Source organism: Lactuca saligna, chromosome 5, assembly GCF_052625555.1.
Source record: "Lactuca saligna cultivar CGN05327 chromosome 5, ASM5262555v1, whole genome shotgun sequence".
NCBI lineage: Eukaryota > Viridiplantae > Streptophyta > Magnoliopsida > Asterales > Asteraceae > Lactuca > Lactuca saligna.
The window spans coordinates 198,343,202-198,357,079 of NC_136421.1; positions in this window are offsets into that span (position 1 = coordinate 198,343,202).

Here is a 13,878-nt window from a genome sequence, read left to right on the forward strand (position 1 = left end):
AACCTCATATCTCATTCTTATTCAGCCTCCCTATGTGAGAACCGACCCGATGCGAACCCTAAGTGAAAAAGTGCATTTTTGGAGCCTTTAGAGTGTTTATAAGTGTTCTTGAAGACGAAGAAGAGAGTGGTGGAACGTGCTTGGAGTTTCGGAAGCACCTTGGATATGAGATTTCCTTCTTTATTTCAAGCTCCAAAAGGAAAAAAGTTTGCATCTGAATCAGTCCAGCTTGTAGATCTAGCAAGTTTCTTTTTTAAGAAAAATTTTGGTCCCAAAATCGTGATTCTTGAGCATGGCATGTTCTTTAATCAATAAGTCGTCCTTCCAGGCCTTATGAGGGATCTTGAGTCATAAAAATGTTGTCTTGAGAGTTAGTTTCACTCCATGCAAGCTATAGAAGGTCTTAATGCATTAAGATATTGAGGGTTTGTGTTTTAAGAACTTAATGGATATGCAAAGTCATAGAGTCAGAAACTTTATGACCCATAAGGATATTTGAGCCTTGGATGTGACTTTGGACGTGAAGATGTGGAGTACTAAGCTCTTAATGGAAAAAAGGTTGAATAGGGCAGGTACATTGGACATACATTGCATGTATGTAGTCAATGCCCTATAAGTCGGTCAAGCACCGAGTATACCCTGCGTATAGAAGCATACAACCAACGTACTTGGTTGGGTTGGCTCGGCTGGGTGTTGACTTTGACTTTGACCAAGTTTGACTTAAGGGTATTTTGGATTGTGTTTCAGAATTGGTCATTTGATTGGATAGGTGTCGCTTAGAGTTGAGATTTAGAGTCGGGACCTCATCATCTATTGTTCAAACTGAGATGTGAGTTTTCCTCACTGTCTGGTGGGTCAAAGGCACCAATGTTGGCCTCATTAGTCATGTATCCTTGTATTTGTCTTGTTTCTATACATTAGTCATCTGTAGATCTACCAGCTAGTCTATTAACTGATATATGATTATTTGTTATTGGATATATGTTATTCGTTATGTACATGTTGACATGGTATCGTGGTGTTGAGACTGTACTGCAATGCGTTGTAAGTCAACAGACTGGGGCAATCCAACCAAAAGGTTGTGGGCTGGGGCATTCCAACTGGAAGGTTGTGCATCGGAGGTAATCCAACCATGAAGGTTGTGTAGCCGTTATGTGTTGGCATTCAATCCGTAAGGTTGTGGGCTGGGGCATTCCAACCGTAAGGTTGTGTGCCAGGGGTAACCCAACCATATAGATTGTAGACCCGTTATCTGCTTTATTATATGTTTGTGTGGTGGTACTTTGGGGGAAACTTACTAAGCCATGACTTATAGTTTTAGTTTATTGTTTCAGGTACTTCTGAGGATTGCGGGAAGGCGAAGGCATGACCATACACATCCTCTTGTTTTACGGCTTTATGATTTTTGGATACTTTGATATTGATAAACACTTTGGACACAATGATTATGCAAACATTCCATGATAATGGGTTGTTTTCGAAAGTTTAAATTTGATGTAATTTTTTAAGTGTTACAAGTTGGTATTAGAGCCTTGGTTTGAGCGAATTAAAGAGACATCCTTGTGAATCTAGTCTCAAAGTAAGGAACTGCAAAGGTTTAAAAAAAGATTTTTAAATTTTAAAAAAAAAATCAAGAAAGGATGTGATGTTACGGTTAGTCGGAGCCAGTAAGTAGACCCAAGTTACCACATTGTTATCTAATATGTTATGTTATGATAGAATAACATGCTAGTTATAGGATAGGGATCTTCAGGAATTCCATGATAGAATTGCCTGATATATGATGCCTTATCTCCTATAGGGTTTCTTGCTTATTGTTGTAGGATTCTTTCGGATGTGAATTAACTATTAGTTGAATACGTTCAGTCACATGATGTATGGGTTAAATAATTTTGATTGAAGGAATTGATCATATTGCGCAAGTCTTGGCTGAGTCCAACCGTTCCAGGGTTGAATCTTTAAATCTAAGATTATTTAAGTTATGTTTCATGTGATTGTATTCTTGTAGTAGTTAACTAGCACTAATGAGGGTCGTTCGACAATTGACAGCAGGGTGAGATGTGTATCCTATGATAGCCTAGGGAGTTTGTAGTGCTCATGTTGTGTATTTTACCAAGTGTTGGGAGTATCATTATGAGTGAGTCTGAATGTAGCAGGTAAGTTTTGGAGTTATTGGTCGCTCTCAAGAGAGTGAGGATAGTATATATCTGTATCCTAGTTGAAATTGTTTTGGGTAGTTGTGATGATCCTTGAAACAAATACGGGTAGGTGTGGAAGGTAGTATGGGCTCGTAATACTGAAAGCACATGACCCGTAAGCGTAGCAAGGAAGTCAGAAACCCTAAGGAGTAGTCTTGTCATGTGGTTGTAGCAATATGTGTGGTGATATTTCTGATGCTCTTGATTCATTTTCAGTATAGAGTTCGCTGAAGGATTTGGTTCGAGATCTGGAGCTGATGGCCAGGATAGGCAAGGGTTGACTGCCGGTCAGATTTGGGAAATGATTACCATTGAGGTTTCAAAGATATTACAGGAAGAATTGTTTGGTATCATAGTTCAAATCGCTGGCAAGCGAATTGCCAAGTTCGTGGAACGAATTGCACCTTCACAGACTGTAAGAGGTGCTACTGAGATGACTAATGGCGGAGATATTGATGAGGGGCCACGACTCGAAATGAGGAGGAGGGCTTATTCAGCGGAGGAAGAGGGGTCTGAGGCTGCTAACTTGGGTACTAGAAGCCAAGGGACCTATCATATTTGCAGGAAGTATAGGGGAACCCACAGGTTTGCTTGTCACAACATCAAATACTATAAGTGTGGAGATAGAGGACATATCTTTCACAACTCTATGAAGGATCAGATGTATTTCCATTGTCACCAGTTGGTTCATCTCAAACCTAACTATCCTACATGGCTAGCAGAGGGAGTGTAAGCCCAGACGTCCATCGTCATGCAGGATGTCAAGGTTGAAGCGCAAGAAATCACGGGTACGAATGATGATCCTTGGTTTAAATTTTCAATGGATAGCCATTTGTGTAGTAGCCTCTTAGAATTAATATGTTAGCATCTATAGGTTGTAATGGGTCAGCGTTGTGTCTTAGGAATCTTTGGGGTGCCTTATCCAATTAATTTGGTTCCTATCCCCTTGGGGGATGTATACGTGATAATAGGGATGGATTGTTGAGCAGGTTTAGAGCCGAGATTTCCTGTGAGAGTCAGTGAGTGGTATTTCAAACCCTAAGTAGGGGATAACTAGTTATCTACAGAGAGGTGTCAGGGTTGGATCAGGGCTATGTTCGGTAGCCAGGGCTCGATAGTATATTCAACATGGGTGTATGGGTTATCTTGCCTATGTGGTTGATACTCTGGTATGGAGAAAAATTCAGTTTCAGAGGTACCAGTTGTTAGGAAGTTTACTGATATGTTTCCGGAGGAGATGCTCGGTGTTCCTCTAGAGAGGTGGGTTGAGTTCAGGATTGATCTAGTGCCAGGTGCGACTCTGATTGCCATGGCGTTGGACCACTTGGCACCACCCGAGATGCAGGAGTTGTCCTCTCAACTTCAGGAGCTTTTCAGTAAGTAGTTTATCAAACCGAGCAGTTCATCATGGAGAGAGACGATATTGTTCGCCAAGAAGAAGGATGATTCACATTGTATATGCATCGTTTACCGGTGGTTGAACAAGTTGACAGTAAAGAACCATTATCCCCTTCTGTAGATTTATGACCTCTTTGATTAGTTGCAGTGTGAATCTTGGTTCTCCAAGATCGATCTGAGGTCCGAATATTATCATATGATATTTCGAGTGGAGGATGTGGAAAAGACATCATTCCCGACTCGTTATGGGCATTATGAGTTTGTGGTGATGCTATTTGGGCTCACTAATGCGTCTTTGGTTTTTATGGATTTGATGAATCAGGTATGCAGGCCGATGCTTGATCAACCAGTTATTGTTATCATTGATGATATCTTGGTGTATTCCATGACCAGAGAGCAGCACGAGGAGCACCTTCGAGAGCTTTTGGGAGTGTTGAGGCGAGAAAAGTTGTATGCCAAGTTCTCGAAGTGTGGGTTTTGGTTAAGAGAGGTCCAGTTCTTGGGGTATCTTGTTAACGAAAATGGGATTTTGGTGGATCCGGCCAAGATTGATAGATTTATATAGGATTTCTCCAAGATTGTTGTACCCCTCACTCGTCTAACAAGGAAGGGAGTGAATTTCTGATAGGGCCCTAAACAACAGACGATATTTGAGGCACTGTGACAGAGGTTATGTAAGGCCTCGGTGTTTACCCTTCTAGAGGGTGTTGAGGATTTCTTGGTATTTTGTGATGCATCCATCACTGGTTTGGGGGCGATTCTTATGTAGAGGGGTCGAGTGACTAAAGACGAATGAGGTGTGATATCCTACTCATGATATGGAGTTGGGGGTGGTGGTGTTCGCCCTCAAGATCTGGAGACATTACCTATATAGGGTCTGTTGTACCATGTACACAGATCAAAAGAGTTTTCGATATCTTATTGACAAGCCAAACCTGAACATGAGGCAGCGTAGGTGGCTTGACATGGTCAAGATTATGAATGCGAGATCCTTTACCATCTAGGTAAAGAGAATGTGGTCGTCGATGCTTTGAGCCACAAGTCAGTTGGAACTTCAATAGGGTATATATGTGTATGAGGATATCCACTAACTCTCCACTTTTGGATTTGATTAGAGGGGAACATGCATAGGGAGTTAAGAAGGAGAACTAGAAACATGAGAGGATCAGGGGCGGGATCGAAAAATTTGTAACCAATAGTCGGGGGTTGTTGACCAGGTGTGGTTGGGTTTGGGTTCCAGTTTCTGGTGGGATCATGCATATAGTGGTGGAAGAAGCTCACAAGTCTCGCTTTTCTATACACCCAGAAGCCACTAAGATCTATCAGGATTTAAGATCAAGTTACCGGTTGTCATGTTTGAAAAAGGAGATAACATGGTATGTTGAGAGGTGTTTGACATGTAGGATGGTCAAGGTCGAGCATCAGAGGCCGCATGGCAAGCTGCATCCTTTGGAGGTTCCCATGTGGAAGTGGGAATAGATCACATTGGATTTCTTCACCAAGTTTCCAACGATTGCCAACGATTTCGATGCTATATGGGTCACCGTGGATAGATTGACCAAGTGTACCCACTTTTTTGGCCATCCGGGAGAGCTCTTCAACCGAAAAGTTGGCCGATGTGTACGTTTGAGAGATTATTGCTTGTGAGGGGGTTTCGGTCTCCATTGTTTCGATTCGAGATGTTTGGTTCACCTCCCGATTCTGGCAGATGTTCCATAAGGAACTAGGCACGAGATTTGTGAATAGATCTGTTCGGTACTGGAAATCGCACACCTACACAGCTAGCTACAGTTAGGCAGATATGCCTGGGATGACAAATATCACGCCATTCCGACACTTGAAGAACGTCGCAGAGGTCACTATGTCATATCAAGCATGGTTATACCAAACTCATAGCAGTATAAACTAACCATATGCTTACAATATTTCATTCTTCAGTAGTTTTATTTTAATTAATAGAACTACTACGCATTACACTAGAGGATTCCAAGGAATACAAATACATGTTTTTATGTTAAGTAATAAAACTACTATATACACTGGTGGTAGCCAGGGTTTTCAAACAAAGGTTTTCGTACAAAACACACTATACAATGCACCTACTGGTAAACACAGCTGCAGAACACAGTAATGAACTTACATTTTGGGCCTTTTGGCTAAGACTACTTTTCATTACTAAAGAAAATATTTGATTTTCTTGAGAAACTGTAACGCCCATAGATCCGGGCTAGTCAATTTAGAGGCAATAAGTGTCGAAAATGACTTTTCGGAAAAATATTATTTAGAATAAATAATCTTAACCAAGTTGTAGCATATGTTACAAGGTTTCCGTATATATAAAGACCGCCGAAATCCAAGTTATAACGAAGAAGTTATGACCCGTCGAAGTTTCGCGACGGAACCGGCACAGAATCGGGAAGCGTAAATAGTGAATTTATGATAGAGCAAGATTTAGCCTTAGTGATCTAAACAAAACTCGTAGAATATGTTAAACCGAGAGCTTCCATAAAAAGAACGCCCAAATCTGACTTCGTATGAGGAAGTTATGAATTTTCTAAGATTTGGCTTAGTAGTGCATGACCCGAAATTTGAATATTAGATTGAGTGGTTTTTAGCCGAAACAACCTAAACGAGAATTGAAGATCTCATTATTTTTAGCATAATGATAAAAGGACAGACGAAATTGGACGTTGGATGAAGAAGTTATGAATTTTTAACGGACCAATCCTGTCCCGACCTGTTAAAAATATAAAATTTAAAATAAATTCAAAATTAGCCAACAGAGTCTAAATGAAAGTTGTAGAGTACGTTCCCGCATTCGTGTGGATATAAAGAACGCCGAAAATGGTGCTCTTATGCGAAAGTTATGATTTTTATAAGTCGAAAGGGTGTTGTGCGAGTTTGGGTGACATGACGCGATCACAGCCGTTGCTTCCTCCCCAAGGCTAGCCACCAGATGGTGACACATGGCCCATTACGCCCAACGTATTTTTGAGTACGCTCAGCGTAACCATTACGCTTAGCGTAATTTTTGAGTACGCTCGGCGTACTCGGCGCTGACAGCCTATAAATAGAGGCGAAAATCTCCCATTTTCTTCACAACTCTCCACTTCTTTCCTCCCAAATACCCCCGAACCTTCAAGGTTTTTCCCTAGTACCTCCAAGGTGTTAGAAGTAAGTCTTGGAGCACCGGGAAGCTCTGAGAGGAGGAGCCTTTTGGCTCGGAAACGCTGCTCCAGCGAAGCGCAGTTTTGCAAAAAACCCGCTGTAAGTGAGCTATGTCTACCCTGTCTTTTGTATAGCTTATATTTTGATATAGTAACGTTATTAGGAAATTAAAATAATTATTTGGGCTATTGTTATGAGTTATATTGAGTGTTATTTAACGTTTATATAATAGTAATAATAGTCAGACTATTAATTTGTCGCGGTTATCGTTAGACTAAACCCTAGTGGTATTAATACTAGGTTTTATCGAAGGAAAATTGTTTTGAGAGTATTGAAGCGCTGTCCGAGTGTTGAGTCACCACCTTTCAGGTGAGTGCATATTTACTTTCATCTTACACGTAGATATGAAGTATTTTATATAAATTACATGCTATGTGTACATATTATCTGAATACTTGTTGTCTACATTGGATGAACAATTTTATACACGTTTTAAATGATTTAAACTGTATATGTATTTTATGTCTACGAAAACGTTGGGGTAAGACATGGGTAGATGTAATAGATGAAATATGAGTTGGATGATGAGTTGAGAGGTGAAATAGACCGTGAGGTGAGGGTGAGAGGTGGACGATGTGAGAAGCCTTTTTCCCAAATGGTGGCCCCGTCATTCAGCAGAGTATGGATGATAACCACGGACTATTCTAGACAGTCCAGTGGAACACTAGCAGGCTCGCAACCTGTAGGTGTTGTGACTGATGTGTTCACCGGTGTACTCTAAAAACTCATTGACATGTATTGCGAGTGGACTCTTGCAAATGATACTGTAAATAAACGAGATAACCCTAGCAGCTATGCTCGAAGGACAATATTGGCAACTGCGCCTCATATAGAATGTCACAATTCTGGCAGCTGCGCCTAAGTGATAGAACTAGTAGCTGTGCTTGACAGCTATGTCATTGACAACGCTGGACTCCGTACGTATTCCTTAGGATAATCCTTAGGAATGAATGAATAAGATATAGTTAATTCTTACGGTAGATCCCTAAGAATAAAGAAGATAATGGGGATGGGTAATTAGGTTAATTGTTTGATGATTAAACATACTAATTATACTATAGTGGGTTGAAAACCCTGTGTACTCACCAGGTTTCCCAACCTGACCCACTCAGTTTATTTATATCACAGGTGTCGATATGAAGTGACATTACACTGAGAGATTAAAGAGATGTAGATCACTAGTGTAAATAAATGTAAGTCCGTGTATGCTTATGTTCCTGTATCGACGATGACATCCCAAACGTTTTAAAATGAATAATATACGTTTCTTCGAAAATGTTTTGATAACATATTTATCGTATTTTTTTGGGAACAAATTCCGCAACATTTTTATGAAAAGAAGTACTCTGATTTTTACAAAGCATAAACAAAAATCGGTATTTTCTGGCCGTGAAAATGGGAATGTCACAGAAACATACAAACGTTTTCACAGATTCAAAGATAGGTTTTTATTAAAAAAAACATTCTTATGAACTCACCAACTTAAGTGTTGATACACTTTCAAAATCGCTTGTATTCTCAGGGAACCAGTAGATAGGTACACCCACAGACTTTTGAGAAGACGGAGCATATAGAGTCACGTCTTTTATACTATTGTTACACTTTTGTTTTTATACAAACTATGTATCGAACATATGTAAATATCGTATATATTCAATGTAATGGTTTTGTTTACTTTTAAATATCTAAGGAATTTAGAAGAAGTACACAAGAATACATACATACAAGAAAAAGTATCACAAGAAGAACAAAAAAAAGTGCTTAGATGTTGGACATTGTTGTTAAACCTGGACTATTATGTAATCATATATGGGATACGTATAGTCTGATCAACTATATCTATTTGAGATACGACCAAAATTTGTTTGGGAGTGATTGTGGTGTTGCAGCAAGTCTAAAACTTACCAAACGCTATACAAAAAGGGAACAACAGAACAGAACACACAACCTAAAATACTATAGGAGTATTTTATCTAGAGCCAAACACATTATAGATAATCCATTCCAAGTGTTACTATTTATTTCTAGCGATTGTTTACTTGTATTAGTAGACTTCCTCTATAAAATCGCTTAATAGAACACTATATCTGGCAGGATGAGATATATCTTGTTCAATATCACCTGAATCTGAATCATAGAGGACTTAGCATCCTTTTCTCTTTAACTATTATGACATCCCCCAATTTCTTGGCCAGAAAAAACTGATTTAGTTTATGCTTTTAAATTAAAATCAGAGTAATCTCTCTAATAAAAATATACGGAATTTGTCCCAAAACAAAATATGATAAAATTTTATCAAAGCATTTCTTAAAGAAATATATTTTTCATTTTATTACAAAACTTGGGATGTCTACATCGATGCAGACCAAAAGCATAAACAGTATATTATAGACCTTAAAACAGATATTCACATCTAATGGCCTATAATCCAAAAAATCCATCTTCATCATCAAACTATGCTTTGGGTCCACTACCTATAATATAAAAAGTTGTGTGGGTCAGGCTTGGGAGCCTGGTGAGCATATAAGGTTTTCAACCCGCAATAAGTAAATTTATTAGTTTTATCAACCAACAATACATTTATTAATTTCAACAACCAACAATATTCTTGATTACCCATTCCCGTTATCCTAACTTTACGTCCCTAAACACCTAACACAAGGGACCTAGTTTAAGGATCATCATCGGGGCCAAAACACTGCTTTGGGATTCCTTAGTAATACATGTCAATTAAGGAAACCATCGGGGGGGGGGGGGGGATGGTGTACACGTAGTGAACATTAAGCTCAAAAACGGCTACACGTTGCGAGCCTGCTAGCGTTCCATGGGACTGTTTAGAATAATACATGGCCGTCATCTATACTCTGCTAGATTACTGGAACAACAACAACAATAAGGCCTCTCATCATTTTAACACACATCAACTATTTTATCTACCCATGTTATACCCAACATATATGTAGATTAAAATACATATACTGTTTAAATCATTCTAAACATGTATAAAAACTGCATTCAACATCCATATCAAATAAACAAACAATATTTATACACATAGCACATATTTTTATAGAAAATACTTCATATCTATGTGTAAGATGAAAGTGACCACACACTCACTTAATTTAACAATAATCGGGCATCACTTCATCTCTTAAAATGATCGTTTCCGATAAAATCGGGATGTTTTCTTAAAAAAACGGGTTGCACGCGGGCAAAGTTTCATCTCGAAAAACTCTTTTCTTGGGATCTTCGGGGATTTCTTATGATGCTAGGATGATATTATAGGCTTGGGGGCATTTAGTGCAGATTAGAAGAGAGTAGAATGGTGAAAGATGAAAATTTTGTGACCGAAAGCTGGCTGGCTTCAAATCCTTTTTATAGGAGGCCGAAACACCTTATTACACTGGGCGTAATTCTTCGGTATGTGGGGCGTAATGCCTCGCAAATCTCTTCAATGGGCGTATGAAGTTGATCAGCTCAGATGCGTCAAGGCTACGACATGTGTCTCTCATGAGAAGGCTTAGGGGGGTGAAGGACTCCGGATCATTTACATGAGTACGATGGGCGTAACTTCGGTACGCTGGGCGTACTCCTTTGGACCAGCCTCGAAGTCTGAGCCCAAAACTTTATAAATTCATAACTTTCTCATAATAACTCCATTTTTAACGTTCTATATATCCACAAGTAGGTGAAATTATGCTCTACAACTTTCGTTTAGACTCCATCGAGTAATTTTGAATTTATTTTTAAAGTTGTATTTTTAACTGTCCTGGACAGGAAAAGTTCATTAAAAATTCTTAACTTCTTCATTCGATGTCCATTTTCGTCCGTCTTTTTACCGTTGAACTACTATCAACAAGATATTCAATTCTTTTTTAGGTTGTTTTGATTAAAAATCACTCGATCTAAAATTCGAGTTTCGGGCTGCATACTTCGGGCTGCATACTGCTATGCCAAATCTTAGAAAATTAATGACTTCCTCATAAAAAGTCAGATTTGGACATTCTTTTTATGCACGCTCTCATTTAAACGTATACTACGACTTTCATTTAGACCGCTAAGGCTAAAAAGCAATTTATCATAAATTGACTTATTATGTCATACAGTGTCGTGTCCATTCTGCCATGAAAGTTCGACATGTCATAACTTCTTCGTTATAACTCGAATTTCGGTATTCTTTATATCTCCAAAACCTTTGTTTCAACCACTACAAGTTCCTTCATAGATGTCGGGTTTATGTAATATTTATTTCCAATGCTTATTTTTATCCTTAATTTATTAAATCATAATAATTAAGTATAAGCACATAATACTCAAATAGTACATCTTTATTATTTCAAAACAAGTTATAAAGGTTGGCCTAGACTATTACATCATCATTAATGCTTAGCCTATAAACACGGGCGTTACAACTCTCTCCACCTTAGGATGATTCCATCCCCAGAATCACACATCATCAAATAAATGCGGATAGCAACTCATCATGTCACTCTTCGTTTCCTAGGTGAGATTTGACCCATTCATATGTTTCCATCGTACAAGCACTATATCAACCATCTTGCATCGCAGCTTCTTAGTCTTACGGTCAACGATTGCCTCCGGTTCTTCAATTAACCTCTTGCTTTCATCCAAACTTAATTTAGAAATTGGAATTATATCGGGAACTTATCCCGTGAACTTCTTCAAATAACACACATGGAAAGTGTTATGAATACCATCTAGTTCTTATGGTAGTTTTAGCTTGTAAGCTTGATTCCCAATCTTCTGAAGAACTTTAAACGGTCCAATAAACCTTGGACTAAACTTTCCCCTTTTACCAAATATTATAAGTCCCTTCCACGATGATACTTTATGTAAAACCGAATCTCCAAATTCGAATGTTATCGGTTGTATTTTCTTGTCAGCATACCTCTTTTGACGATCCTGAGCTGTTAACATCCTTTCCCTAATCACTTTTAACTTTTTAGCAGTCTGATGAACTATCTCAGGTCCCATAAATTGCTTTTCTCCAGCTTCAAGCCAACATGACTGAGTTCGACACTTTTATCTATACAAATCTTGATAAGGTGCCATTTTGATGCTTGAGTGGAAACTATTATTGTAGGAGAATTCGACCAAATGTAAATGTTCATCCAAACTACCTTGGAATTCCAGGGTACATGCTCTCATCATATCCTCAAATGTTTGAATCGTTCGTTCACTCTGACCATCGGTTTGCGGATGGTAAGTTGTACTTAAACACAATTTGGTACCCAATTCCTCTTGTAGACTTCTCCAAAACCTTGATGTCAAACGACTATCACAATCTGATACAATCGTTAAAGGAACTACGTGAAGTATTACTATCTCCTTCACATAAGCATTAGCAAGTTTATCTATATACCATTTTTCATTGGCTGCTATGAAGAGTGAACCTTTAGTAAATCGATCAACGACTACCTAAATCATGTTGTAATCGCTTTTTGTTCTGGGTTGTTTAGTCACAAAATCCATGATGACGTCTTCCCATTTACCCATGGGTATAGGTTAAGGTTTCAAACTCCCATACAGTTTCTGATGTTATGCTTTAACCCTCGCACATGTCACACACTCGACCACATACTTTGCAACATCGAGCTTCATCCTCGACCACCAGTAATAGGGTTTCAGATCCCTATATACTTTCGTGCTGCTAGGATGAATCGAGTACATGGTCTTGTGAGCTTCCTCCATCAGAAGATCTCTCATTCCTCCCATTTTAGGTATCTAAATCCTATATTGGAATACCTTCAGTCCTTGACCATTTGTATCGAACACTAATGTTTTGCCCAAACATTTTTCTTTTTGGTCATTCTTCTCTAAATCATCTATCTAAACTTTCCTAATGCTTTCTACAATCGTTGAGACAACTTCAATTCTTAAATCTCTCGCCCTTTTCTTTTCAAGGCTTACTTTTCTGCTTAAAGCATCAGCTACAACATTCGCTTTACCAAGGTGGTAAAGTATTTCACAGTCGTAATCCTTAAGCAACTCTAGCCAGCGTCGTTGTGTCCTGTTTAATTCCATCTAATTAAAGAGATATTGAAGACTCTTAATATCATTGAAAAGTTTTCACTTTGTTCCATGAAGATAATGCCTCCATATCTTTAGGGCGACCATTTCCACTACCAACTCCAGATCATGAGTGTGGTAGTTCTTTTCATGTTCTTTCAATTGTCTCAATGTATACGCTATTACCTTATCCCTTTGGGTTAGAACACAACCTAACTCAGCTCTAGATGCCTTACTATAAACTGCGAAGTCTTCAACTTCTTCAGGCAAAGAAATAATTGGTGCTTTACATAATTTCTTCTTTAATTTCTCAAAGGCTTCCTTATGCTTTTCACTCCAAGTATAAGTAGCTCCTTTGTGGGTCAAAGTTGTCAATGGAGCAACTATCGAAGAAAAGCCTTGGATAAACCTTTGGTAATATCTAGCTAATCCTAAAAAGCTTCGGATCTTCGTAGGACTCTTTGGTTGTTCCCACTTTATTATAGATTCAATCTTAGCTGGGTTAACCATAATCCCTTCCTGGTTAAAATCACATGACCAAAAAATTAGACTTCTTGAATCCAAAAATCACATTTGGAGAACTTTGCATACACCTTCTCATTCTTTAATACTTGTAACACTTCTCACAAGTGTCTGCTATGCTCTTCCTGGCTTTTCGAGTAAATCAAAATGTCATCTATGAAAACTATCATACATTATTGAGGAATGGTATATAAACCCTTTTCATCAAATCCATGAAGGCGACGAGATCATTGGTTAGTCCAAATGACATAACTAAGAACTCATAGTGTCCATATCTTGTTCTGAATGTCCTCTTCTCAATATCCTGCTCTCTTACCTTAGCTGATGATAACCCGACCTAAGATCGATCTTTGAGAAATAACTCGAACCTTGCAACTGATCAAAAAGGTCATCAATCCTTGGCAACGGGTACTTGTTCTTCATTGGTGCCTTGATCAGCTCTCTGTAATTTATGCACATTCGCTACCATCTTTTTCTTTATGAATAACACCAAATCTCC